Genomic DNA, 8,953 nt, shown 5'->3' on the forward strand with positions numbered 1-8,953 from the left:
AAGCTAGCTGCGGGGTGGGCGTGACTGGGTGGGTCCAGGGTGCAGTGAACACTCCTTTGCATGAGGGAATGGGGCCTACAAATACATCACAGTCACAAGGTACTCATGAGAATTGTGGCAGTGCACCCACAGGCATTCTAGGAGGAAACTGTTTAGATACATTCCAAACTGAGTTCGGATCTGGGTTCGGGACTCAATTGGCCACGGTCACTCTGATAGATTACCTCTATCAGGGGAGGGACAGGAGGATTGTGACCCTGCTGCTCCTGCTTAAACTCCTGATTCAGTATCATTGGCCATGAAATCCTCTTGGACCATCTATGGGAGATGGATATTGGTGCACTGTTCTGCAGTGACTCTGGGCTTATCTCCAAGGATACATCCAGAAGTTAACACTGAATTTGTGATTCCCAGCCCACCTGGCTCTTGAGTTATGGGCTGCTACAGGGCATTATAGTGTCTCTAATACTATTTAACATATATATGAAGCTACTGGGAGCAGCCATTAGAAGATGAAGAGTCATCAGTACTCTGATGATACCCAAAACGTTTTATCTGTAATATCTGAATTTGAAATGGCTGAGCAGGCCATGGACCAGTGTCTGGAAGCAGTGGTGGGCTGGATGAGGGCTAATAAACAGAGTCTGAATCCAGGCAAGACAGTGTGTGTAGGGGGTGGGGGTTGGGTTCCTAGGTTCAGTGAGAATGTGACCCGATCCAGGATGAGGCCAAACACTCCCTGAAAGAGCATCAGCAAAGTGTGGAGTGCTGCTAGATATAGCTCTATCCCTAGAGATGCAGGTGTCTATGATGAGAGCCTAACCTCGACTGTCCATGCATTGGTACTTCAAGGTTGGATTAGTGTAATGCGCTCTATATGGGGCTACCCTTGAAGTTGGCCCTGAGACTGCAGCTAATGTACAATGCAGTGTCTAGGTTGCTTGTGGAGCTAAACCACCAGCAGCATATAGCACTTTATTTGCAGGATTTGCATGGGCTGCCAATCTACTACTGGGCCAAATTCAAGGTTTCGGTACTAACACATACAACTTCGGACTAGGTTGCTTAAGTGACCGCTTTATCCCTTATACATACAGTGGGTCTCTGTGTTCTGCAAGAGTGTTTCTCCTTCAAGTGCCCAAAATAGCAGAAACTTGTTCCAAAGTGACTTGGAGCAGGACTTTCAATGTGGCTACCCCTTTTTTGTGGAACAGCATTCCAGTTTAGATACGACAGGCATTTACAATCTGTACTCTCCAGAAACAATTGAAGATTTTGTTATTTCAATAAGCTTTTCCAGCTGGGTGAAAAGGTCTCTGTTCATTTTGTACTGTTTTTAAACCTGTGTGTGTGTTTGTGAAAGGTTATTACTGTTTTCAAAACTTTTTAAAGCTGTGTTTGTGATAATGTAAGAGATTATTCATAGGTTTACTATTATTTATTAATAAAATCAGCCAGCAAATACATAATCCTATCGGAAGTCATAACTCTACACAAATTTCCAAATAAACAAACTGTATTTGGGATTCTTATATGGCAGGTGATACAAAAGTTAATGCATCTTACATATAACTTTGCCCACATACGCACCACAGAACTGTCATCTAAATATGCTGATGTCCTTGTCTGGAAATGCATTTTTGTAAAGGTCCTTCTCAAAGGAGTAACAATTTATTGTTAAATTTAAAACATCATGGGATTGTTTAACTATAGAATATATTTTGTAAACATTGCATTAATATCGGTTGGTTATACCATTATTTGTCTGTCAATCCCTTTAGACTGCCTTAATTTTTAGAAAGGGGGGGAAAAGCAACACAACAACACTGCTGTGAGGGGTGGGAAGAAGTCTGAGGTTGGTTTTTATTTTTTGCACAAATATTTAAAATCATATTGAGTACTTCTGCTGGAGTAGCGCACCTGGTAGTATTTTGCTTCTTAGGCTTTTTTAAAGTTCTCAAATGGGGTAACATAATAGGGAGCAGGAAACAAATGTTTCACTTTTAATATGATGTTACAGGCACTAGCCAATAGCTGCTCATGACATGCCTACAGTTTAAACTAGATGGTACAGAATGATTTTGCCAATGGTCTAAGTGTGAGGCAGCTTCCTATGTTCCTGTGTACAACGGATAGTCATTTTATGGGGTTTTAAGATCAACCTAATTATTCCTCTAGTTGGTTTTAAATTGTTTTTGTTTTTGTTTTGTTTTTTTGCTGCTGTGTATACTGTTCTTTAGATTTCTTTTCTTTTATTTCCAGTTCTGTATTATTGTTGGTTTTCATTGTTTTTACTGTTTAAACTTTGGGTTGTTTTTGTATTTTAAACGGGATCTACAAACTGCTATGAGATGGTATACTGCAGAGTAAAAGCTTAAAACTGCTGTAACATGCACTAAAAGCTTAAAATGAGAAACAAAACAAATGAAAAGGGACACATTTATTATCATGGTTTCAAATCTCATGTTTTCTAGACTCCTCTCCAACCCTGAACCTTAGGAGTCAGTAATACAAAGCTTTTATAATCCCATATGTTTGGAACGTTTCACCGATTATGCGATAAGGAGACTCTACCGAGAAAATGTACAAATGGCTTGGCAGAATCACAACAGGTTCGTTGCATTCATGCAAATGGTGATGTTTTGCTTTGCATAAAGAAAACTGTGAGGCTTAGTTGCAGCCCTCAATATCGCACATTAACAGGATAGCATTGAGCTGCAAACCCAAATGTAAGATTACTTTTATAGCACACATCTCCCTAGCGCTTGTCTCCCCAAATATTTACATGCACCGTAAAGACCTCTGCAATATGCAGGGAAAAGGAGGGAGGGAGGGAACAGATTCTCTTTTTCAGCAACGGTTTCAACACGTTTCCCATTCCCCTAGTGTTCATTCTCCCAGTTTTCAACATATTTTGGTTAGCTATCATACTATAATGCAACAGGCGTATAACAGACATTCGTAAGCCTTTTCGACGTGGATTGTACCCTGTTTATGCGCATTGGCGGCATCTTCCGTCTTGCTGGTTTGCCTCTATTGCTCTGCTCCTTCAAATACGGTCCTCCTTTTCATTGCACTCCCAACCCCCATTAACAGCCCTAAAACACACATGCACATTTTCCTGGTTTAACTCCTCTAGAATTGACCCCATTCCCACCAACCCAAGGCCTCCAAATCCCCGGCCTCGGTTAGCAAAAGTAACCGGCGTTAGCTGTGCCTCGAACGCGGAAACAGACAAGGAAGGAGCCGCCTGCCTTCTGCCTTCGGAAGCCACGACATACAACTTGGTGCTGCTAAGCTCACAACAAACTGTCACGGCTGGTTCCAGACTAAAAAAAAACCCGCCCAAAAATGATTTTAAATGAAACATTTCCGTTCTGCTAAGCAACGTAACTTTTACAAGTCATAGATTATAAAATGCCAGATGAGGCAACAGCCAAACCTTTTTTTTTTTTTTACTCAACTCCCCCTCGTCCAAGATGAGCGTTTCTGCAAAGATTCTCTTCACTGTGTCAGTGCTTTTGAGCAAGAAAGCAATAAAATACAGTAAAATGAAATAAAAATTCTAGAAGCGCAGACCCGAAATGAAACCGTGAGAGAAGTCAAAAGGTTTCTGGGATCGCCATTCAGTTCCGAGCTCCCGCTAGTTCCTCCCCAAAAAACTTCCCAACCTCAAAAGAAGGAGCACAGGGAGGAAGAAGACATTTATCTTTTTAAGAATTCGACCCGGAGAGACGGTAGTAGTGTGACTTTCGCGTCCTGTTTAATTCTGGTTGGGATTAAGCAACATATGCAGTGAGAAATATTTCCGTTACTCATCTGCAAAGCTGAGCAGTTTTGCTTCAGGGTTATTTTGGCCCATCTTCGCTCCTTCATACCCCCAACCCAGCCACCCTCCTCCTTCCTAGCTTCCTTCCTTCACAGAAAAACAACAAAATAACCAACTCACCTCCTCTGCTTGGGGATTCCCCCTATACCCCGCCTTGATAAATGCTATGATATTACTAGAGATATTATTAGAGCATTATTACGGTTAGTAATAATACTAGTAATTGCTATTTAATTACAGAAGGCAACATTCTGTTCCTAGAGCTGCTGCCGATACAGCTCCCTCCATGTGCCTCTTGGTCTTTTTTACTTTCATTTCCAGGTCTCTCCAGCTCAGTCTCACCAGCAAGGCAAAATGCTTCCTTGGGATCCCTCCAGGTCCTACAGTCCACTGTTTCATCGACACCAAACACATAACACCAGCCTTCCTAGCGGCGATTTAGGCTGCAATCCTAATCTCATTTACCTGAGAATAAACCCCGTTGAATTCCATACGGCTTCCTTCTGAGTAGATATGGTTATAACTGCATTGCAATCTATGATGATAAACATCTGAGCAAGGATGTATACAGTGGTACCTCAGGTTAAGTGCTTAATTCATTCCGGAGGTCTGTTCTTAACCTGAAGCTCCACTTTAGCTAATGGGAGCTCCTGCTGTTGCCGCGCCGCCGGAGCATGATTTCTGTTCTCATCCTGAAGCAAAGTTCTTAACCCGAGGTACTATTTCTGAGTTAGCGGAGTCTGTAACCTGAAGCATCTGTAACCTGAAGTCTATGTAACCCGAGGTACCACTGTAACAATAAATGAGTGAAGGAAATAAACCAACAAAATATTTATTATTATTATTATTATTATTATTATTATTATTATTATTATTATTATTATATTTGCAAATACACAGTTAAATGCTTAATCTACCTGTGCATTTCCCCCTTATTTCTCTCCCTAATTATTATTCTGTTAATCTGTTGAAAGTGTTCAGATTCCCTTGATTAAACAGGTACTAGGTAATTGAGAGGCAAAAACAATGCAATTTTTTATTATTACAAAATACAGCAAAATAGCCCCATTGGCTATTAGTTATAGATAAGCAATATGTGGGAGGCAGTGGAAGACAGGAGTGCCTGGCGTGCTCTGGTCCATGGGGTCATGAAGAGTCGGACACAACTATACGACTAAACAACAACAGCAAGCAATATGCTAATATGCTATTCCCAATGTCCAAGGCTGTGGGATTAGTTTGAATCAAATTCAGAGGATATAACAATTAAGTCCACCTTTCATGCCATGGTGGGGGATGGAGATGCAGAGACCAGCAGCTTTCAGGACCATCCACCATAGGGACTGGGCCTTTGAGGCTCAGTCTCATTGCAGCTCTGATCCTTTCTAGAGGGGCAGAACCAGAATTGTGTTAAGCAGTAGTGGCTGGTGCCCACTTGGGAATGGTAGAGCAAAAGGCAGGGAGCTAACAGTAGGTGGTGCAACAGCCAATGAGAAGCAAAGCCAACTAATTCTAATTTTGTCCTCCTTCCTGCTGAGTTCTTAAAGGATGGGACTGAGACTAAGGAGGAGGAAGCTGACAGCCATGGCCACCTCCTGCTCTGGTTGTGATTAAGAAGGTTGGCAGGTGTAAAAATTATTTAACCAAAGAAGAAGGAGGAGGAGGAGGAGGAGGAGAAGAAGAAGGAGGTTGGCAGGTGAGTGGGGTTAGCTGATGGACAGCTGAGGTTGGACCCCATTCATGCTAATAGAGCATCCTCTACTGGTATTAAAGGACTTTGTTCTACGGCACAGGTGCTGTTAGTAGCTAGAAGTGCCTTTTACTGTACTTTGTTGCATGCTGATTTGTCATCTGGAGAAAGCCCCGGTTATATCCAAACTAGACTGCTATAATACACTACATATAAGGCTCTCTTTAAAGACAGTTCAGAATCTTCTGCTGATACAGATCACAGCTGCCAAGATGCTTGTAAGAGCCAAGTGTTGACATCATGTTACAAAAAAAAAAATCAGGGATTGTCAGACTTCCTATCCCCAGGGCCAACTTAACAGGGCTAAAAATTTTGGGGTGCACATACCACAAAATAGTATGGGGTGCTGTTGATAAATGAGGTTTCACTTGTCTGAAAATATTTTTAGTAAACTGTCATTTCTTCTGCCCTTCTCCTTTCATACTTAATTTGTATCATTGCCCCAAATTTCCAGATTCTTTAACCCCTCCTCTTCCTGCTCCTTTGATATTGTTTCCTTCCTCCTTCTGTAGCTTCTCTCATTCCCTTTCCCGCTACTCCCATTATTAATTAATATATTAATAATGACAACAATCAATAATCATTTCTCTCCCTAATTTCCATAATTGCTCCCTTTGATCAGGAGGGGCTTTCGTGGCTTGGTAATAAACCAGCCATGCAGGTAGGAGGACTTGTGTACTTGCTTATATAGCAAGTTGAGGGGCCAGGAATCACAGCACTAGGCCAAGGTGCTTATCATTTTCCTTTCCTTCAGCCCATCCATCCTTTTAACTTCATTCCATTGCAGTAATCCATTTTTTTACACTTTGTTGGCCACTCTATCCATTGTCCTTTTCTTCTTTTGATCCTTCCCTCCTTTCTAGCTGTGCATAGTACAGTCTTCCCTCTCTCTTTGTCCAACTCCTATACATGCCTTTGCACTACTCATGCAAGGGATCAGGTGCTTGTCCAACCAACAACTGGCATTTCAGTAAAGAATATTCCAGGCAATTTATCAACAGACAGTACCAGACTAAGGCTACAGTTCTAGACCCGCTTACTTGAGTAGTCATGTATAGGACTGTACTGTAAACTACTGTATCCATCTATAAATGTGTATGAATAAAGAATTATCAGAGTAATCTAATAACTAAGTCACCTGTAAAAGGTGATTACTTGCAGTGATAGATAGATGATGATGATGATGATAGATAGATAGATAAAAAAATCAGAGTATATAAATAGAAGTCAAACTTTTGATAGTGTCCCAATGAGTAGAGATAACCAATTTTAGGAGTGAGTATAAAATAATGGATACTTAAAAATGGTTAGAGAATAAATGTTTAACCAGTCCAGTAACTGATGAGGAAGGTGTCAAATTAAACATATATTTATCAATTTTAATGGGAAAATTTTTTATCCTGTCCTTCACAGAGTTGACCACAGAGATAGTCAACACTGAAATTGAGAGAGGAAAAAGAGGTAAATTCATGAAAAACAAGAACGCGTGAAGCTAGTCAACATAATAACTGGGGATGTTGTTATCCCCCAAATCAGAAGGAAAATCAACAAGCAATACTTTTTCTTGCTGATGATGGGCTTCCCCCCAGTTTTGTGGGCTGTTGAGTTTGCTCTGCTTAGTTTTATTTATGTCTCACTCTAGGGTATCTGGAGTGATTGAAAGGCAACCAATAAATTATTTTAATAAGGCAATAAACTGTGACAAATTAAATATGGAAAGTCCTATTAACACTGGTGGGCTGCATATGTGGTACCTATCTGTATTTTGGATATAGCAGAATATTGCAGGCTTGGCACATGTAGCATTTGCCACAGCAGTTTGTCTAGTGTGGCTATTAAAACATCATAAAGAGGGAAAGTGGACACAGATTTGTATCCTATTTGATTATGCTCATTTAAGTGTTTTTCTGCTCCACTTCTCCCCACTGGTGCCACACAGATCTGCTACCAAGCTGCACTGTGGTCAGTTTCTACCTCTTTTTCATAGCAAACCAACCCACCTCACTAGGTCAGTGATGCAGATCACATTAGAGTCTGTTGGGAAATGTAGGTGCAAGACTCCACAGCCCCATTATATAACCTTATTTTGATGCTGTAAATTGTTGAGTAAACATATGCAAAAAAGCAAGGCTCTATCTGCGCAATACATTTAAAGCAGTATCACACCACTTTAAACAGTTATGGCTTCCTCCAAATAATCCTGGAAGCTGCAGTTTTTAAGGGTGTTGAGAAAGTTGTTACGGACCCCTACTGCCCCCCCCCCCAAGCTACAGTTCTCAGAGTTCCCTCCAAAGAGGGATTGATTGTTAAACCACTCTGGAAACTGTAGCTGCTACAAACTCTCAGCACCCTTCATAAACTACATTTCCCTGGATTCTTTTAGGTAAGCCATTCACTCAGGAAGTGCAGATGTTGGCCTCTGCTCTGTCTTCTCTCTGCAGGCGGACCAAATAAATTCTGACCTTCCTCGGAGAACCTGTGTCTGTCTTTATTGACTGGGGAAAACGCTGCAACACCATGACTGTTTAAAGTGATATGATACTGCTTTAAATGTATAGTTCAGATTGGGCCTAGTTCACAACAACACTGAAGCAATAATGTCGCTTTGTAAAAGTCTAAACTATACCCTCCAACACTTCTCCAATGAAAATTGGGACGTCCCATTCCATAATGATAATTTTACTTTTACATGTCTTACTGGGCTGCCCCAGCCATTCTGGGCAGCTTCCAACATGTATAAAACATCATAAAACATTAAAAACCTTTATACAGGATGCCTTCAGGTGGCTCAGAGGTTGGATAACTCAAAACCCTCCAACATTTCTCCAATGAAAATAGGGACATCCTAAGGGAAAGTGGGACATTCCAGGATCAAATCAGAAATCAGGATGGCTTCTCTAAATCGGGAACGTCCCTGGCAAATAGGGACACTTGGGGGGGGGTGTCTACTATACCAGAGGATTTTCGGAACAAATTCTTTCCTCCCCCTCACCTTTTTCTAAACTAAAAGACTCCAAACGTTGTAATTTTTTTCTCATAAAAGAGTTTCTTAAAGGTAGTTCTTAAAGGCACAGGAACTCTTCAAGAAAATAGGTAGCAGTCGTACTAAAAACAAAACAAAACCATATAATCGTATCCAAACCCGTTACACACGTCTGACCCGCCGCTCCAAGCAACAAAATAGTAGGGAACTCAGCCTCTTTCACTCCACCGCAAAGTTTTGTTTTTTAAAGGGGGAGCTCGAGGACACTTCTACTAAAAAAAACTACAGCTCCCAGGATACTTTGCGGCAAAGGGGGGGGAGCCGCGTCGTGCGACGCGAAATTGTGACCTCTCCCCTCCGTTTCGGCTCTCGCACTAACAATTGCCTGGGC

General features: G+C 41.3%; 1 protein-coding gene across 5 annotated transcripts in view; it reads right to left on the reverse strand.

Annotated features, from left to right (window-relative positions):
* ZC3H7B (zinc finger CCCH-type containing 7B) overlaps positions 1-8,787 on the reverse strand; it is a 52,842-nt gene extending 44,055 nt beyond the window's left edge. For 2 of the 5 annotated variants that reach the window (XM_081928652.1, XM_081928649.1), the window contains exon 1: positions 3,950-4,158. The gene's annotated coding sequence lies outside the window, so the exon portion shown is untranslated. Of the gene's footprint in view, positions 1-2,987; positions 3,009-3,949; positions 4,160-8,732 lie in introns of those variants that run through there. The other 3 variants (XR_014172508.1, XM_081928650.1, XM_081928651.1) reach the window with 3 other exon arrangements.
* Positions 8,788-8,953: the final 166 nt, after the last annotated feature.

Source organism: Podarcis melisellensis (assembly GCF_964234715.1).
Source record: "Podarcis melisellensis genome assembly, chromosome: 10".
NCBI classification, from domain to species: domain Eukaryota; kingdom Metazoa; phylum Chordata; class Lepidosauria; order Squamata; family Lacertidae; genus Podarcis; species Podarcis melisellensis.